Genomic DNA, 20,915 nt, shown 5'->3' on the forward strand with positions numbered 1-20,915 from the left:
CTAAATTATGTGAGGTTAGAACCGTTTCAGCTCCCCCCCATCTCCTATCGCTTACTGGCTGGGTTGAAATACTTGTTTCAGAAGCATGAGTGGGAGGTCCCCACTCCTGCGGATATTTTATATTTTTTCTGTCTCAAAGCCAGTCCGGACCAGCGGGGACGAGGCGACAAGTTTTACTACTTAACCTAATTTCCCAATACGGCTGCGGTCATCGAGCTGCCCAGCCACCCCAACGATTTCAAGGACCAGTTCTTCATGTCGACGGGGTTTAGAAACTACGAGCTCCACTACTTCAATCGTCCTCGTAAGTATCTTTTCTCCTTAGCTCGTAAGTTAAGTGTCATTTTAGCTCCTCCCGTACCCCTTTCTGACTTAGGCTATTTCTGCCACCATCTTCGCGAGGACAGAGAAATCTGTAACCCTCAGGGCCCAATACGAGACGCTGGCGGGCTTGCCCCCCAGCGAGAAGGATTATCGCGTGCTCGTAACAAACGAGACGATGGTGGCCTGCAAGCTGATTTTCCCAAATCAGACTTTGAACCTCAGGAGGCCCCGGGGCTTCCCCCAACTCACGACACCAGACCCATCATCGTGGAGGAGGTCGTGGAAGACGAGGATGAGGAGGACGAGGGTGACGAAGTTCCGCTCGTGAGGAACAGGAAGCGGACCTTGGAGGTCGTCCCGGTGACGGGCGAGGAGAGGATCCAATCCGGAGCAGCCGCGGGTCCTTCTGGCCAAGGTAACCCTTACACGTTTAGGAGTCTAGATAGGGCCACTGCAGACCCCCGGCTGGCTAGGTTCAATCCTAGGCAGCTCGTCCATCGTCACCGGAGTGATCCGGACCTGAACACAATCCTGCTCCATTGTGTTGACCGGCTCGTGCTAGACTATCAAGATAGCCGGCCTAGGGGTACCGTAGTAGTAGATAACACCCTAGCCTTTAGGTCAATCCTATTCGAGGAGTATGGGACCAACCTTTGAACATGGCCATCGCTCCGGAGGGGTGACGTAGCTCCGGGGCTTAGACAGTATGTAGAAGAATCTAGCCCTGAGTCAGACCCGGACCCAGAACTTGCGCCAGCTCAGGAAGTGATCGACTTAGATTCTTCTTCTAGCCTGGGGGGTAGGATTCCCTTAGTACACATGAATTTTTCTTTATCCCTTCGCTTTTGTTTTTGCATGATCGTTAATTCTCGTACTAACCATGTTTTTGCCTTGGCAGAAGATACGTCTCAGCCCGAGGAGAGCCTGCGAGGTGCAGTTTTCGGAGTGAACACTGTCGCGGGGCCAAGAGCGAAGAGGCTCCGGTCGTCCAAGAACGCCGCCGGGACACCCACCAAGTCCTCTGCGAAGGAGAAGGATCAAGCCCCAGCTGCACAGGTCGCGGGAGCGGTCCTTCCTGCTGCAGGGGGAAGCAATATGCCTCCACCGGCTCCGCGAGCTCCACTCGCTACCCGAGATGTGGAAACGGAGGTCGGGACATCGGCCATCGTACCTTCCGATGTATGCATCCCAGTCAATCCCCAGGACCTGGAGAAGATCCCCGAGGCCTTTTGGGGAACGGTGTATGATTCGGCGAACTACGCCGTCAGCCACATATACAAGTTTACCGAGAAGGAGCTCCGGGCCATAGAGACAATGAGCCCGGTGGGCGTGCTGGAATCTTCACTAGGCATGGCCATGACGGTAAGCTAACCTTAACCTTTTTGTGGTTCTCTTTTTTTTTTTTTACATCGTTATATTTTGCCCTGTTTTTTTTTCTTCTAAGGAAATCGTCTTTCCGTCTTCGCAGAGCGTTTTCGCCCTTCACCGGAGCATTATCAGGACCAAGATTCAGCTTAGTGATATGAGGGACGAGCATCAGACTACCCTGCAGGCGGCCAAGGATGCCCTGGCGACCTCGCAGGTCGAGCTGGAGAAAACTTGTTTGAAGGTCCAAGAGCTCGAGACCTCCTTGGCCACCTTGAAGACGGACCTAGACGCCGCGAAGACCGAGGTCCAGGGCGCCCAGGCTGCCCTAGAGGCCGAGCGGACAACTTCGAAAAAGTCCATGGAAGATCTGTTCTACCACTGCTGGGCCTACAATCCAGATGCGGACTTCTCCTTCATGTCAGCGAGCCTCTGGGAGCACTTGTTGGTGAAGTTCCAAGCTCGCCTAGATAAAGAGGCGCCCTCGGAGGCCGGGGATGGTTCTGGCACAGCTAAGCGAGGAGAGACGGCGACCTCCAAGGGCCCAACTGGCGGAGCTTAGGGCGTTTCTTTTCTTGTGCCCCCCAATATTTTTTAAATAATTTTTATGTAACCTTTGCATGAGGTGCTTTCACCTCGAGACAATTTGCTTTAACGCTTTCAATTGATCTCTTTTTTCCCTTTACGCACTTCGGCTACAATTTTCTTAAAAAACTTAGTTTATGCTGATCTTTTTCCATATCTCGAGCTCTTTAGGGAGAACAACAATCCATAGACTTAAACCAACTTCTAAGTTTTATGACCCGGTTAAGACCAGGAACTTAATTTGAAAACTTAGTTCACGTTAACTTTTATCCATATCTCGAGCTCTTTAAGAAGAACAGCGATCAATAGATTTAAATCAACTTCTAAGTTTTGTGACCCGGTTAAGACCAGGAAATTAATTTGAAAACTTAGTTCGCGTTAACTTTTATCCATATCTCGAGCTCTTTAAGAAGAACAGCGATCAATAGATTTAAATCAACTTCTAAGTTTTATGACCCGGTTAAGACTAGGAACTTAATTTGAAAACTTAGTTCGCGTTAAATTTTATCCATATCTTGAGCTCTTTAAGAAGAACAGTGATCAATAGATTTAAATCAACTTCTAAGTTTTATGACCCGGTTAAGACCAGGAACGTAATTTGAAAACTTAGTTCGCTTTAACTTTTATCCATATCTCGAGCTCTTTAAGAAGAACAGCAATCAATAGATTTAAATTAACTTCTAAGTCATTAAGGAGACCTGGTTATATCCAGGTACCATATGCCCCCCAAGTAACTGGGAAAGGGTCTTTCGTGGTTACTTTAGATTACACTTGCAAACATATATAAAAACTGATTCTCATTAATACATAAAAAGTGGCCTTCCAAGCCTTACAAGTGAATTACTGATAATATTTCTTTAAGTGGATGGCGTTCCAAGTGTGCGGGACCGCCCCTCCATTAAGCCAGGCTAACTTATAAGTTCCTTCCTTAATGATTTCGATGACCTGGTATGGTCCTTCCCAGTTTGGTCCCAAAACTCCATCTTTGGGATCTTTCCCGGCCAGGAAAACTCTCCTTAGGACCAGGTCGCCAATGCTAAAGGCACATTTTTTGACTTTGGTGTTGAAGTAGCGAGTGATTTTCTGCTGATAATGGGTGAGCTGGAGTTGCAAATCCTCTCGCCTTTCATCAACTAGATCGAGGGAATTGCACAGGAGCCTGTGGTTTTGATCTTGGTCGTAAGACTGGACTCTATGCAAAAGCACCTTAATTTCCACGGGGAGGACTGCCTCACTCCCAAAGGTTAGGGAAAAGGGAGTATGACCCGTAGGAGTCCGATGTGAGGTCCGGTACGCCCATAGGACCTGGGGGAGTTGTTCTGGCCAGACCCCCTTCGCTTCGTCCAATCTCTTCTTGAGGCTCGCCTTTAGGGTCTTGTTGACAGCTTTGACCTGGCTATTAGCCTGAGGATAGGCCACGGAGGAGAAACTTTTCACAATTCTGTGTCTTTCACAAAACTCGGTGAACAGGTCGCTGTCGAACTGGGTGCCGTTGTCGGAAACGATCTTCTTGGGTAGGCCGAATCGACAGATGATGCTCTTAACCACGAAGTCAAGCACTTTTTTGGACGTTATCGTTGCCAAAGGTTCTGCCTTAGCCCACTTAGTGAAGTAGTCGATGGCTACCACGGCGTAACGGACCCCGCCTTTTCCAGTGGGGAGGGCGCCAACCAAGTCTATCCCCCAAACGGCAAACGGCCATGGGGACGAGATCATCTTCAGCTCGACTGGAGGAGCTCGGGAAACTGCGGCGAATCGCTGGCACCTGTCGCACTTCTTCACGTATGAGATCGAGTCCTTGGATAGGGTTGGCTAGTAGTACCCCTGCCTCAGGACTTTTAAGGCCAAGCTCTGCCCCCCAGTGTGGTCTCCGCAAAATCCTACGTGCATTTCCTGCATGATGGCCTTTGCCTCACCTGGAAGAACACACCAGAGGAGAGGTAGGGAGTGTCCACGTCGGTACAACACCCCATTGATTATCGTGTACCTAGGAGCTTGGTACATGACTCGCCGTGCATCGTTACGCCCTTCAGGCAGCTTTCCTTCGGCAAGATACTCAAGGATGGGGGTCATCCAGGTCGGCCTGGCATCGATCATCTAAATCGAGCCTCGCTCAAACGGAGACAACTCAACTTTTACCTTTGCCAGATAGGCGGCCATCTTGGGTCCCCGTGCTTGATACTCGCCCAGAACCTGGTTGACCACGAGCTGGGAGTCACTGAAGCACTGGACGGAGCTCGCCTTTAACTCCTGGGCTATCCTCAGTCCCGCCAGCAAAGCTTCGTACTCGGCCCCGTTGTTGGAGGCTTTGAATCCGAACCTTAGCGCCGAGTGGAATCTATGTCCCTCATGGGATATCAGAATGATTCCAGTGCCGTAGCCGTTCTCGTTGGACGAACCATCGACAAAGATCCTCCACGAAGCCTGGGGCGAGCTGATTTGGGGTGAGTTCACTGCGGGATCCTCTTGGAATCCCGCACATTCTGCCATAAAATCGGCCAGGGCCTGACTTTTTATAGCAGTCCGCGGAGTGTACAGAATTTCGAACTGACTAAGCTCGACGGCCCACTTTATCAAACGTCCCGATGCTTCAGGTTTTTGCAAAACCTGCCTTAAAGGTTGATTGGTCATGACGTGAATCGAGTGGGACTGGAAGTACGGCCTGAGCTTTCGTGAAGCCGTGATAAGGCAGAACGCCAATTTCTCCATCAGCGGGTATCGGGACTCAGCACCGAGAAGTCTCTTGCTGATGTAGTAGACTGGTTTCTGAACTTGGTCCTTCTCTCGTACCAGCACGGCACTAGCTGCGTCCTCAGTGACAGCCAGGTAGAGAAAAAGAGGCTCTCCTGCCTTTGGTTTGGATAGCACGGGCGGCTCAGCCAGATGTGCTTTCAGGTCGAGGAATGCGCTTTCGCACTCTACTGACCATTCGAACTTCTTGTTACCTCGGAGCAGGTTGTAGAAGGGCAAATACTTATCGGTGGACTTGGAAATAAACCGGTTGAGGGCCGCCACCCTTCCTGTCAGGCCTTGGACATCTTTTCGCGACCTGGGAGAAGGAAGTTCGAGCAGGGATCTGATCTTGTCGGGGTTTGCCTCGATTCCTTGGGTATTGACTATGAACCCCAGGAATTTCCCTGACGCGACTCCGAAAGTGGATTTCTGTGGATTTAGCCTCATGCCATATTCCCGTAGTATCTTAAAACATTCTCCCAGGTCGGAAACATGGTTATCGGAAATCTTTGACTTGACTAGCATGTCATCAACGTACACTTCCATGTTTTTTCCGAGCTGGTCTGCGAACATTCTATTTACTAGCCTTTGGTAGGTAGCTCCGACGTTCTTCAGACTAAACGGCATGACCTTGTAACAATAGACGTTAGTTGGGGTCATGAAGCTGGTGTGCTCCTGGTCCGCCGGATTCATCGCGATCTGGTTGTAGCCCGAATACGCGTCCATAAAGGACATGAGCTCGTGCCCTGCCGTGGCATCCACCAACTAGTCGATCCTGGGCAATGGGAAGCAATCCTTGGGGTAGGCTTTATTCAGGTCGGAGAAATCGATGCAGGTTCGCCATTTCCCGTTAGGCTTTGGAACCAGCACGGGGTTGGCAACCCACACTAGAAACTTGGCTTCACGGACAAAGCCGCATTTCTTGAGCCGGGATACCTCTTCCTCTAGGGCTTTAGCTCGAGTGGTTCCTAAACGCCTTTGCTTCTGGGACTTGGCAGGAACGCTTTTATCCAGATGAAGTGTGTGCATGATGACACTCGGGCTAATTCCCACCATATCCTCGTGCGACCATGCGAATATGTCCAAGTTATCTTGCAGAAACGTAGTCAGCTCCACCTTCCTCTGGCTACAGAGGTTTTTCCCGAGCCTGACCATTCGTGATGGATTCTGTGGATCAATGTTTACTTCATCGAGCTACTCTATTGCCTGGAGCTCGGATCTGTCCTCGCCTATTCGAGGGTCAATATCCTCACTTAAGACGACATTTTTCCCCTCGGCGTTTTGAGGTTTTTCAATCTCAGGATCCACCAAGGGTTCCTGAGATTCCTCTTCGCCTTGAATGGCCATTGCCAGCTGCCCGGGTTTAGATTTTCCCTTCATGGAAATGTTGTAGCATTCCCTGGCAGCGAGTTGATCGCCATGAACAGTGCAGATTCCCGTTGAAGTATGGAATTTCATTACGAGGTGGCGAATGGACGTGATGGCCTCGAAGGTTATGAGCGTAGGTCGGCCCAAAATGGCGTTGTAGGCAGTGGAGCAGTCAATAACCACGAACTCAAGCAGTTTGGAGACTGTCCGAGGTCCTTCACCTAGGGTGATCACCAGCTCGATCGTCCCTATCGCTGCTGATCCTTCTCTCGAAAAACCATACAACATCATGGAGGTTGCCTTAAGCTCGGCGACAGTCAAGCCCATCTTCTCTAAGGTGGATCGGAATAGCAGGTTCATGGAACTTCCGTTGTCTATCAGTACCCTTCTCACTCTCCGGTTGGCGAGCTAGACTGCTACAACCAAGGGATCATTGTGAGGGAACTGGACATGGCCTGCATCTTCCTCCGTAAAAATGATTGGTTGCCTCTCCAATCGCTGATGCTTTGACTGACGCTATTCTGGGACGAACTTCACTCCGTTATGAGCCTTTAGTTCGTTCACGTATCTCTTTTGGGCGCCTCTGCTCGTGCCAGCCATGTGCGGACCTCCAGAGATGGTGGATATCTCCCCCCCTACAATAGGGGGAGGGATATCCTGATCTAACCGAGACCCGGGCTGACTAGCTGGGACATCCGGAGCAGGTCGGTTTGCTGGAACCCTGTTCCGTGAGTATTGAGCCAAGGGGCCGGCTCGGATGAGAGTCTCGATCTCATCTTTTAAATGCCTACAATCGTCGGTATTGTGGCCCACATCGTTATGAAAATGGCAAAACTTGGAAGTATCTCTCTTTCCCTTGTGGTGCTTCAATGGCTCCGGCCTCTTCCAGGGGACTCGAGTAGAGTTGGCCAGGAAGATACTCTCCCTGGACTGGGTGAGCTCGGTATACGTCGTGAAAACGGGCTTAAACTTGTCTATGGACTTATTCTTCTTTTGGCCGTGCTGACTGTTTTCGCCATTTCCCTTTCTTTTGCCTCCACTAGGCTGGTTGTTCTGTGTGACATTTTGGGTCGCTGCCACGACCTCCGTCCCTACTCCAGCGGGCTGCTCGGGGACCTGGCTGGTTCCCGCAGCTGAAGCTTCAGCTTCTTCCAAGTTGATCCATTCTTGGGCTCTGTTAAGGAATTTGTTAACCGAGCTGACTCCCTTCCTTTGTATATCCTTCCATAGATCTCCTCCGACGAGGATTCCAGTTCTCATGGCCATGAGCTTGGAGCTATCATCCGCGTCTCTAGCTCGAGCAGCAACGTTCGCGAATCTGCTCAAGTAGGCCTTCAGAGTCTCACCGAGCTGCTGCCTCACGTTAGCCAGGGAGTCGGCCTGAACATGGGCGGCCTGGGAGGCTCGGAATGCCCTTTTGAAGTCAGCTGAGAAGGTCTTCCAGGAACTGATTGACTGTCTTTTACTTTGCTTGCACCACTGCCTGGCTGGTCCGGTCAGCGTGGAAGGGAAGATTAAGCATCGCAACTCGGGGCCAATGTTGTGGGCCATCATCAGGGTGTTGAACATCCCTAGATGGTCCGATGGGTCTCCGTCCCCATTGAACTTTGACAAGTGGGGCATACGGAAACCAGATGGGTATGCCGTTGCTGCTATACTGGGGGCGAAGAGTTCCATCTCGTCCCCTGAATCATATTCATCTTTTTCTTTTTCTGATAGGAGCTTCCTCATCAGCTCCTCCATCTGAGCCAAGCACTCGAGGGTTTGGTCCTGATGTCCTTGGTTATTCCGGGGCTGTTCAACAGCTCCGGAACCATTGTACATATTTGGTGGGTTATTACCCCTCCTATCTTGAGATAGGTTATTTGGGACATTCCCTCCGTTACGTACTTCGGACAAAGCCCCCCCTGAGCGAGCCTGGCCATCTCCTTCTGCTCCGTCGCCTCTATGAGAGTTGAGGCGATCTCGCAGGTCGCCTCCCTGGGTGGTCTGATGACTTTGCGCCGAACTCAGACGCTGGCGCAGGTCTCCCCCTGAGAGATCACTCCGGCGACTGCCGGTCCAATGGCTCCTGCAAGATAGGCTCGTAGTCCGCCTTTGGTGCTAAGGATCTGGGCTTTCCCTCGGCGCCCTGCTACGCCGGGAAGGTCCTGCCGATGGCGGATTTCTCCTACTACTCCCATAGGCTGGGATGTCTCGGACGGGCCGAGGAGGAGACGGATATCTTATTGGAGAAGGAGGGTGCCTGACTGGAGAGGCTATCCGAGTTCCATCAGGACGGATCAAGTTTGGTGGGGGTCTCTCGGCCCTGCCAACCTGCTGGTCCCGCGCCTGGCGATCTGGATGAGGCGCAGGATGGTTGTTGGGAACGGGCTGATGTCGTGAGCCCTCCCCGGATCTCCTTCAAGAATTTCCTCGAGCTCCTTTGGGCGTCCTCGAGGATGGTTGGGAGCTAGGAGTCGATGTCCTGACCGAACGGCTGTATTGCTGTTGTTCGGCTCTAGGCATTCCTCCGAAGTCTGCCTCTCGATGGTGTGATGAAGGGGTGGAGTTGGCTGCTGGAAGTCTATCCGAACGGCTATGCCTGGACCGATTACCCTGGCGAGACTTAGGAGCCTCTCCTTGCCTCTCTCTGACGTTAACGCCGGTTGTGAGAGGGGGTAGTCGGGCTAGCATATCCTGGATTTGCTGGCTAGCCGTTGCTAACTGGATCCTCAGCTGAGCGTTCTCCATCTCCACCGCAATATAATAACATGGGTTCGGATTAGGCGGCCGGGGCGCCGAAATACCAGTATCATCTTGGCCCGCCGGCTGTTTTCCTGGCCGCTGCTGGATTTCAGGAACTTGTTCACCAGGGACACCAATATGATGAGCCTCCTGCCCATCATGTTGTTCTGTCTCATTACCATGCCTGGACCGAGTAGTCACCATAGTTGGATGTTTGCGACAGCACTAATCGAACTTGCTCTCAATGAAAGCACCAAACTGTTGACGCGGTTCTTTGCCAACAGCTAATTAAGAGAAGAAGAGAAAGGGATTAGCGCTAAATGTAGAGCCGTAACAGATATATGATCTTAGAGAATGAAAGAGGTGACTCAAGACACGTTTTTTGAGTGGTTCAAAGGTTAAAATCCTTCTACTCCACTAGTCAGTATTATTGCTTTATATTGGATATTTGATTACAGGGCTTTTTTTTACAATAGAGAATCCAACCCTTATTAAGTCCCAGGGTCTCCATATTTATAGGAGAAGGCACCTGGGAGTTGGTAAGAAGGTCATCCCGTGACCCTCTTATCTATCACATCAACTCTGTGACATTCATGATTAATTCCTAAACCTGACACATTAGTGTGGTCAAATTGACAGGTAAGGAGATAATGGGCCGCACGGCCCAACCCAGTCGTGGGCGTCTGAATACGCACGTTCCTGCTGCGTGTCCGAGAAGTCAGGGGGATATCAGACACATGATGTCTGATATATGCACGTTTACCTTGCATGTGTTGACTTCACAAAGGGTCATAGCCTCCATATCCAGCTCGCACCACGAGCTGCATACTTGACTCGACCTTCGGCCTTCAGGATCCCTGCCCTAGTCTTGGGCAATGAAGGCGAGCCCTTGGGGTTTCCTCGAGCTAGGTAGGTACGACCTAATGACAGAAGCTCCGGTCTGCAGTGACGTCCACGAGATAACTATGATTAGGCCGCAGCTCGGCTCGCTAATCAGCCCGTTGGAAAAACAGGGCGTACAACGTCGAAGTCTAGCTGTGAGCGCCATCATCTTTCCCTCATCTCCAATAGTTTTGGCTTGAGCAGTTGCTTTCATGAATCGCTAGATATACCCCTATAGGGTTTCTCCCTCCTTCTGTCGAATCTCGACCAGCTGATTGACCTCTGTTGGATGTATTCGACCAGCATAGAATTGTCCGTAAAATTCCTTCACGAACATCTCCCAGGAAACTATACTGGTCAGAGGGAACTTAAAATACCACTCCTGAGCAGATTCAGATAAAGTGGCAGGAAAAATCCTGCACCGAGCATCATCCGACACTTTTTGGATGTCCATCTGTATCTCAAACTTGTTAACGTGAGATACAGGATCTTCCCCCCTATGAAGGTTGGTAAAATTGGCATCTTGAATTTTCTTGGAGTCTCTGACACAACAATTCTATGAACAAATGGGGTGCCCTTCCTCCAATCAAATTCTATATGGGACACTCTGTTACCAACCAGTTGTTGCACGGTCTAATTCAAGGCATCTATTTGGGCTTGTACAACATATGGTATTGTTGAAGCGACCGGAGCTGGGGGGAAGTACTCGTCGTGTCTTTCCCTTTGATTATTGAGTACATCCCTCAGGTCTTCATTCCTTCGTCTTTGCTCTCTTGCACCTAGTCGGTCAAAGACATTGGGCTATTTAGGCTGCCCCCAACATTTTGGCTTATCGGTCGGTTCTCCATTGGCGGAGGATTTTGTCGTTCACCCCTCTCTTCCTACTATCGACCAGCGTTCCTCCTGCCAGAGTCCGCCTCATTATAATCATGACCATCTCTGAATTGTGACCTATGAGTGTGCATCCTGATGTTCGCACTGTTTCCCTCTCTCCCTGTTGGTATGTCTCGATAGACAGAGGGAGGCCTGCGTTGGTCGGTAGGTCCTCTAACATTACTATGTCGTGGGGGACCTTTGGCCGTAGAGCCTGAATCTACTTGTCTTCTGCTTCCTGAGGGACGTTGTACCCTACTAGGACGGGTTTTCTCCACGGCTGTCTAGCGTCTAAGGCTTCTAGGATGCTGCTCGGCCCTATTCTGCCTTTGTTGCTGAGCATTATCTCGACCAGCTCGAGAGGGTGGTTGTTGCTCAGGATTTTGGACTGGTCCCTCATATTTAGCAGCGGGATGTTGCTCTGGTCCTTGAGGATTCCTTGGTTGTGGTGGATTGTGGTGATACTGGGGATGCTCTGAATGTGGATTTTGTTGAGGGTGAGTGCTAGGTGGCTGATCCGGTTGGGCGGCAGGTGCAGATTGTCCTCATTCCAATTGAATGGCCGCTTCTAAGGGTGCAATGGCATCTCTATGTCGGCGATCCATGTCAGCTTGTCGCTCATTCAGTTCTTGGTGCTGTCGGTCAATCTCCCTTTGCTGCATCACCATTGTCTCAGCCACATTCTCTTGATTAGCTCTGAGATTAGCAAATTCCTCTTGCAATACCATCAAAGTTGTTCGCAAGGTTTCAACATCCATTTCCTCCTCTTCCAGTTCCACCTATGGCTCATCCTCCAATACATCTTGTGGAGGAGGTTGATTTGGCATATTTCCAGAAGTCTGCCCCGCTTTCCTGGTTGTTTTCGCCATTGATTTTCTTGAAGGTCTTGAGTTCAACTCTCAATGAAACCACCAAAATGTTGACTGATGATTTAGCCAACGACACGAAGTCACCAAAATGATAAATATTTGTAAGCTGAATGCAAGAACTAAACTGTTTATCCAAAAAAACAGCTGTGGATGAAGTGGCAAGAATTTTTCAACACGTGGTCGACACGTGGCAGAGATACTGCTCGCCTATCGACCAGAGATACTTTCGTATGTGGAGTTCAAGTTTTATATATGTTGACCCTCATTTTAGCCAACGACACGGAGTCTAGAAAACGACAGAAAAATAATATAGAGCTTGAGAAAATGATCCAATGGAAAATAAAGAACACAGAGAATTATAGTGGTTTGGCCCCAGTGATTGGTAATAACCTACGTCCACTTGATACTATTATTGGTATTGAGCTCCAATGGTGTGATCAAAGAACTAGGGTTCCTGAGTTTCACAGACCTTAGAAGAAGAAAATAATACAAACGATGGATAATAGTCATATAATTCAGAAAAAGAGAAAATGATCCCTTCCTTGAGCTATTTCTTATGTATTTATAGGCTCAAGAAGGGTTACATGAATCAAGAAATAATATCTTTCCTTAATAAACGGATCTTCAAATCATAATGAAGAGATATTCTCGGATATCATTACAACTGTACAGATCTTTACATAAATGCACGGAGTATACGACCAGTCTGGTCGTATATAAAACTTGATCTTCGCATGTAGAAATATTTTTGGTCGATAGGCGAGCAGTATCTCTGCCACGTGTTAGGCCACGTGTTAATATTCTTGCCACGTCATCAACATCTGTTTTTTGGATAAACATTTGCCCCCCAAGTTATTTATTGCGACCAGCAATAAGTAAACTTAGAGAACTAACTTTTCGTTTGCCCCACGAAATCTGTCAGAGCCTCTCGTGCGTTCTTGAAAACTGTGACCTAATCACGTCCAATCATGCATTTTCAGTTTCCAAGTAACCTTTCCAACGACTGTTACACTCCCCCATGCCTTGAAAAAGGTAACTCATGATTATCCCTTTTCAACACATCTCAGCTTCTATAAATAATCCTCTCATTTACCTTTTAATCTTTTACTCGCCATTTTCTTGCCAAGAACTCTCAAGAACTCCATCTCAGAGCTTAAAAATTTGAAGGTCTTCCGTCGCTTTTGATAACTCTACAAAATAGAGTTATTTTACCACATTTTATAAGCCAATTGTTGCTTAGTTCTTGAGTTTTAAATTAATTTATCAATTTTTTAAGTAATTTTGAATTTATTAGTTTTATTTTGATTTTATGTATTTTTATTTAATTTTTGTATTTATTTTGTTTAATTATGTTGTTACTAATTTATGTGTGTTTAATTTCTTTATGTAGGTGTATTTGTTGGAGCAAATGAAATGTTGATAAAATGTTGGTATAAAGAAATGAAAAAAGCAAGCCCAAAATGAAAGGCCCAATCCAATTCTTGACAATGCCATGTCATCAATCCATGTGCTTCTTTCTCCACCATTGGATTTGTAACTATAGGAAAAGATGACAATTTTGAGCATGAATCCATGTGCTTTTTTTTAGACCAATAGGAGTGTTATCCTTTACCAAAGAATTTATCTATAAATAGGAGTCTCATTTCACCATTTCAAGCACACCTTCTCTTACACCACTTCTTCCATCTCTCTATTCTCTCCATCTTTTTCTTTTCTTAGATTAGTTTTTATGTATTTTTAGAGGAATAATTTGGAGGTTCATCCTCCAAATTTTCCTATTTATGTTGTAATTTTTATTTTGTTTTTTAATAGTTATGGGTTTCTAATCCACTTAAAATTATTAAGGTGGAGGATGAACCAAGATATAACTATATAGTGTTTATTTTATGTTGACCTCCCAAAATGAGCAATAAAGTTTATGATTTTTCTTCTTCTAAATGTTTCTTTCATCTATAATATCATGTATTTTAGATTGTTAGAACATATTTTACTTGGTTCTTAATTGTGCAAAAGCATAGTATTCTTTGATTAAGATGTGTCATTAAATTGTTCACATCCAATGCTTAGAACAAAAATACTATATTTTGCTTTAGAAATAACATTATTTGATTTTTTTGTAGTTTCATTAAATTGATTCACAACTAATGCTTTGAAGTTATACTATTGAAGTGAAGGAAAATCTATATTTTTGAATTAAAGAGAGCTTAAAGGAAGTATAATGTTTTGGAAAAGGTAATTAGATTGATTTCAATTATCACTAAAAATTGGGAAGTCAACATATTAATAAATATTATTATTTATATTTTGTGGATTCTAAAATCTTAATAATTTTATAAATAACTATTAAAAACAAATCTTTTTTATTTATTTCTTTTAATTTTTTTTAGTATTTTTTTTCTTTATTTTAAAACAAAACACATAAATCTTTGGAACTAGGTTAGAAATTTATTTCACTTTGGTAAAAATAGTTTTCTCTTTTTGATTTAAGTCAACTCCTTTGGGTTCGACCTCGTGCTTACACGAAAACTATTCTATAAATACGATTCGTGCGCTTGCGAGTATAAATATTTAAAACATACCCGTTTTGGGTCCATCAAGTTTTTGGCGCCGTTGCCGGGGAGTTGTAAAGAAGAGAAACAATTTGTGTCAAGGTGAGTAAAATTCTTCTACTAGTTATTTTATATTTATTGTCAAAAAAAAAAAAAAAAATCTAAGTATGCTCTGTGGTTGCGGTTTCGACTGATCTTCCTCATCAGAAAATGTTTCTTGTCTTTGTCATTTAATTTTATTATTCATTTATGCTTGCTAATTGTGTTTATTTCTTGTAATTTTAATTTGCCAAAAAAAAAAAATTAAAATCTCTTGAAATTCTAATTATGCTCTATGGTTGCAATTTCAATTGATCTTCCATATCAGAAAAGGTTTCTTGAGATTTTCACAAAAAAAAAAATTGTCATTGAGTTATTACCATGTTTCCTGTTGGTAGCATAGGTTACATGAGCCAAAATGGATGCCCTTGGAATAGTACTAGGAATTTTAACAATGTATATCATCCTAGGGAAAGAGAAGACATCAACGCTCAAATCGAAAATTTGTCTAGAACACTAGATGTCTTACAAGCTAGGCAAACTCAAGATGACCATAGGGAGATAAACAGTGCATTTCACTCTCATCACCATGAGAATTGTAGTCATCCCTTGGAAAATCCCATTGATTTTAGTTGGAAGCCTGAGTACAACTATTATGCATCATCGCACTTTGATTATAATGAAACCAATGATGTGCATGCTTATGGGAATTCCTCAGAAATCTCATTTGATCCCACCTATAATCCAAATTTTACATGGAGTCAAAACTTGTCTCCAATGAACCATGTGCATCAATTCAACATGCCTAATCTAGGTTATGCCCAACCCGATCTGTCATATCCTCCTCAACAAGAAATCAATCCATCTCTAGAGGATACCCTACAACAGTTCATGCAGTCAACCCAACAAATTTTACAAAATCAGTCTCGATCCATTTCCAACATCGAGAAACAAATAAGTCATCTTGCAACTGTTTTGATAGAGACGGAAATACAAGTTCTTCCTAGTCAACCCATTCCCGACCCATTAGTGCAAACCGAGAGTGAAAAAATGAACAAAGTTTTCAAAGAACCTGTAATAAGCATCCAATTGCTAATTGAAACAAATGAGTTTGATGAATTGATTGATGGGGCTCATGAGGAAAATGAAAAAAATACAATTGTACCTCAAGAGCCAATAATTGAGCAAATTTTCATACATACTCAATTTGAAAAGGAGGATAAAAAAGATGTGCAATTTTCTTACTTCATTGAAATGCCACCAAAATTGCATGTCTCTAATTACTTTGTAGGTGTGATGCTTTCAATTCTCATTTATGGCATTTGCATCAACATTATAGTTCACCCTACAAATGAAATTCTACACCATCGATTGGGTGTAGGATAAAAATTAAAAAAAAATAGTCGGGCTAAAGACTATAAACTAAAGCGCTTTGTGGGAGGCAACCCATAAGTTTCAAGTTCCATTTTGTATTTCCTTTTGTATTTCACGTTTGTTGTGTGTTTGTTTCATGTTTTTCAAGTTCAAATAAGTTTGAAGGAAACTTCTAGCCCAAAAACGAAGGAGTCAAATCATGGAAGCATACATTCAAGGGAGTTTTCTTAACTTTTTCAAATTTATTGCTCATTGAGGACAATGTTTTGTTTAAGTTTGGGGGTAGTGTTGTGTGTTTTTATTTATTTATTTATTTTTTTTTATAAAATGTTCAAAAAATTTTTTGGTGATTTTTCATTTTTAGATGATAAATTGAATTTGAATTTAGTTCTTAGAAAAATGTGAATATTTCTTAAGCTCTATTTTTAATCTTTGGGTTAGTCTTGCTTAGATATAGATTTTTCATAAAAGAACACTTTCTATCTTTCTAAGAATTTTTGTGTAATTTAGATTAATTTATATAAGCATAAAATTTTGTAAGTCTCACAAGTCCTAGAATTCGATTAATTATCTCTTGAGGCGAAATCCTAGAAAAGCACATCATTAGGGAAATGATTTAGGCTATCTTTGGAACGTTTGAGCCTTTTTACTTAATCACCGTTACGCACATTATTCCCTAGTTTACCCCATTTGAGCCAAACACGAGCCTTGTTATTGTTTTACCTATATGTGAAATCTAAAACTTCTTCATAAATTTCATTCTTTACACATGAGAAAATATCATAGAGCTATGCATCTTGATTTGTTACCAAAGTGAAAATAGGAAAGAAATTCGGAAAGCCACATCTTAAAAAACATATATATATATTGTGGCAAGCTAAAAAAAAAAAAAAATTGAAGATTCCAAATGGGTGGAAAGAATTACTATGGAAATGTTATGGCGTATACTTGAAATATTGTGATGTCTAGTGAAAAGTTCGGAAATACTCATGTGTTAGGAAAAAGTGATCTAAGCTTAAATTCAATATCATTTTTCTCACCTTTTTCTTTACCCGCACATTACAAGCCTATAAAGTCCTATTGATCCTTGATTTTGTGTTGTTCTACATTAGTGGAGAGAGATAAGAAAAACGAACCTATGGGACTTTGTTACGAAAAAAAAATTAATTCATCATTCATTGAGATTTAATTATTTTATCTTTGCATAAATTTTTCCAAAATTCCACATGATTACTTGGTAAATAGTTTTGTGTTTCCATATTGAAAATTAGTTGTTGAAAGCAAGATTGACTATTGGATTAATTACATGAGCTTAATGTCTCTTCATAATTTTCTTTGAGCTACTTTCATTATGCAATTTTTGAGGAAAACATTTGATATCTCCAATTAAAAAAAAAAAAAAGTGTGTTTTTAATTTTTCTTTTGCTTGAGGACTAGCAAAACATTAAGTTTGGGGGTGTGATAACTCTACAAAATAGAGTTATTTTACCACATTTTATAAGCCAATTGTTGCTTAGTTCTTGAGTTTTAAATTAATTTATCAATTTTTTAAGTAATTTTGAATTTATTAGTTTTATTTTGATTTTATGTATTTTTATTTAATTTTTGTATTTATTTTGTTTAATTATGTTGTTACTAATTTATGTGTGTTTAATTTCTTTATGTAGGTGTATTTGTTGGAGCAAATGAAATGTTGATAAAATGTTGGTATAAAGAAATGAAAAAAGCAAGCCCAAAATGAAAGGCCCAATCCAATTCTTGACAATGTCATGTCATCAATCCATGTGCTTCTTTCTCCACCATTGGATTTGTAACTATAGGAAAAGATGACAATTTTGAGCATGAATCCATGTGCTTTTTTTTAGACCAATAGGAGTGTTATCCTTTACCAAAGAATTTATCTATAAATAGGAGTCTCATTTCACCATTTCAAGCACACCTTCTCTTACACCACTTCTTCCATCTCTCTATTCTCTCCATCTTTTTCTTTTCTTAGATTAGTTTTTATGTATTTTTAGAGGAATAATTTGGAGGTTCATCCTCCAAATTTTCCTATTTATGTTGTAATTTTTATTTTGTTTTTTAATAGTTATGGGTTTCTAATCCACTTAAAATTATTAAGGTGGAGGATGAACCAAGATATAACTATATAGTGTTTATTTTATGTTGACCTCCCAAAATGAGCAATAAAGTTTATGATTTTTCTTTTTCTAAATGTTTCTTTCATCTATAATATCATGTATTTTAGATTGTTAGAACATATTTTACTTGGTTCTTAATTGTGCAAAAGCATAGTATTCTTTGATTAAGATGTGTCATTAAATTGTTCACATCCAATGCTTAGAACAAAAATACTATATTTTGCTTTAGAAATAACATTATTTGATTTTTTTTGTAGTTTCATTAAATTGATTCACAACTAATGCTTTGAAGTTATACTATTGAAGTGAAGGAAAATCTATATTTTTGAATTAAAGAGAGCTTAAAGGAAGTATAATGTTTTGGAAAAGGTAATTAGATTGATTTCAATTATCACTAAAAATTGGGAAGTCAACATATTAATAAATATTATTATTTATATTTTGTGGATTCTAAAATCTTAATAATTTTATAAATAACTATTAAAAACAAATCTTTTTTATTTATTTCTTTTAATTTTTTTTAGTATTTTTTTTCTTTATTTTAAAACAAAACACATAAATCTTTGGAACTAGGTTAGAAATTTATTTCACTTTGGTAAAAATAGTTTTCTCTTTTTGATTTAAGTCAACTCCTTTGGGTTCGACCTCGTGCTTACACGAAAACTATTCTATAAATACGATTCGTGCGCTTGCGAGTATAAATATTTAAAACATACCCGTTTTGGGTCCATCAGCTTTGCTAAGGGTCCTTTGTCTGCACGCCCAAAGTCGTTCCATTTCAGAACCTCCATCCTTCATCCAGGTAAATTTCTTCGACTTTTTAACCCTCTGAGATGCCATGCATACTGCTTTTGAGTTCTGAAACATTCCGTGTTCTTGGGTAAAATTTCGTGAGTGTATATATATTTTGATGCTTGATAGGGTAGTGTAGTTTTGCTCTGTAGAAGTTAGGAATCAGTTTGATAGTCAGGATCATGTGTTTAGGGCATAAAATCGAAGTAAAAATTTGATTTTTAGGCTAGCTGAAATACTGGGTTTTTCCCGCCCCTTTGGAGTTGAAAAAGCTTTTTCCAGAAAAACTTTTTACTTTTGCTTTTTGATCCGTTTTTCAAACTGTTCGCATAAAACTTAGTGTTTTGGTTAGAATGCTGTTGGTCGTAGACGCGAGCAACGTTATTCCAACTTTCAACATAAGCTCCCAGGTTGTGCGTCTTATCTCCTCCTTTGTCTGTTTGCAGTTTACATGCAAGACCCGTGGGGAGGAGAAAGACCCATCGACGATGACCTGCTAGCTCAACTGCTCGAGGAAAAAGAACAACCCACATCATTGATACCTAAAATTCCATTTTCTTGTACCAATCCAAACACTTCCCCAATCTTGACCCGAAATATGGCTCGCACCAAAACCAAAGCCCAGAAAAGGAAAACCTCTGACCTTTCTCATTAGCCTACTGCTTCAGCTGATGGTCCCTCGACCAGTGGTCAAGATGAAAATGCTCCCGACCCCAACATCCAAAGACATGCCCACCCTCGACACACCATTCAGCCAGATGTTGACTGGTATGTAGTTTCTGAAAGCAAGGTAACAATCATAATGATCGCAAATTATTTAAGGAAATACGGTCTCCCAGGGGTGACCTTAGTCAGACCCAAACCAAACCAAAGGGCGAATCTACCTGGAGGTGCCTGGTCGAGGTTTCATATCGAGGCAGAGGCTACCTTGCCTCTTCACTCATTTTTTCAGGGGGTGGCCAACTATTTTGGAGTTGCCCCCTTTCAAATAACCCCAAATAGATATAGGATGCTTGTTATACTCTATATCCTATACATCCAAAAGAAATGGCCTGTGCCATCGCCTCATGAGGTCAACTACCTGTTCGACCTCAAATCCAACCCCAACCAAGAAGGCACAGGGTTCTTTCACTTCTGTCATCAGGAAACCGGGCGCACCGTCCTGACTGACACAACCCATATCTCAAATGTGGGGAGGTGCTATCAGGAGTACTTCCTCACAACTAATATGATCGCAGACAACCTGGCATTCGCACAAGGAGGTAAAACTTTCGTATCACTGGCTGTCCCTTCTTCACTTAGTATTCCCCTCCATATTTTCTTAAATTTTTAATGTCTTTCAGGCCCATGGCTGCGACCAAACCCAACTCCGGACATGAAGTTGAGATCTGCGCTCCTCGCCAGCATGCCTGATGTAGATATGGAATCCGTCAACGTGTTCGACCTCTATAGCACTCCAGAGGCTGCCGCGGCTCCCCCGAGCAAGAAGAAATCCAGCAAGAGACACCATGGGGAGAGTAGCAAAGGGCCTCAGGCGAAGAAGGCTCGGGACACAGACCCTTTGAAGGATAGGCCCTCCGTCACCACGACTCCACCTTCTCCCCACGAACAGCAGACTCCTTTTACCCCGGCCGGATCAACTCCTCCTCCCGCGGTCCTGACCGACCAACCTCAGCAGGTTGATCCTGCCTCAACCGGGGGCAAGATGGTCGGTCGAGCCTTCAAACTGATTAAGGAGAGGATCACCAAGATCGCGAAGCACGACCGCTACCGAGAGGCAATGGCTGCCACGGAGACGATGGGAGTTGACCCGATCTTGAACCGTGCCCTGAACGAGTTCACCAGTGTAAGTCATCTCTTTTTGTGGAAACATGTCTTCTTTAGTTTATTATTTGTCTAACTTCTGGTTCTAACTACAGGCCATGCTAACCCTTACTTCCGATCGCATCCACCTGGGTGCCGTCACCGAGCAGGCCAGGACTTCGGAGCAACGACATGAGGATAAACTCAAAGCTATTGAGGCCAAATATGCTGATCAGCTGACAGCGGTGGTTGAGGAAAAGGCCCAACTGGCTAAGGAGTTGGAGGAGAAGCAGAGGTATTTGGAGAAAGTTCGCGAGCAGAGGAACCAATTCAAGGAGTCCAATCACTTCAACTACAAAATGGCCAAACAGCTCGAGTTAGACTTGATCGCGAGCCGGTAGGAGACCACAACTCTGGAGGGCCGGGTTGAGGATTTGGAGAAGGCCAACGCTGATAGCTTAGAAAGGTACAAAAATGCCACCCTGAGATGC

This window comes from Humulus lupulus, chromosome 2 (assembly GCF_963169125.1).
Source record: "Humulus lupulus chromosome 2, drHumLupu1.1, whole genome shotgun sequence".
NCBI lineage: Eukaryota > Viridiplantae > Streptophyta > Magnoliopsida > Rosales > Cannabaceae > Humulus > Humulus lupulus.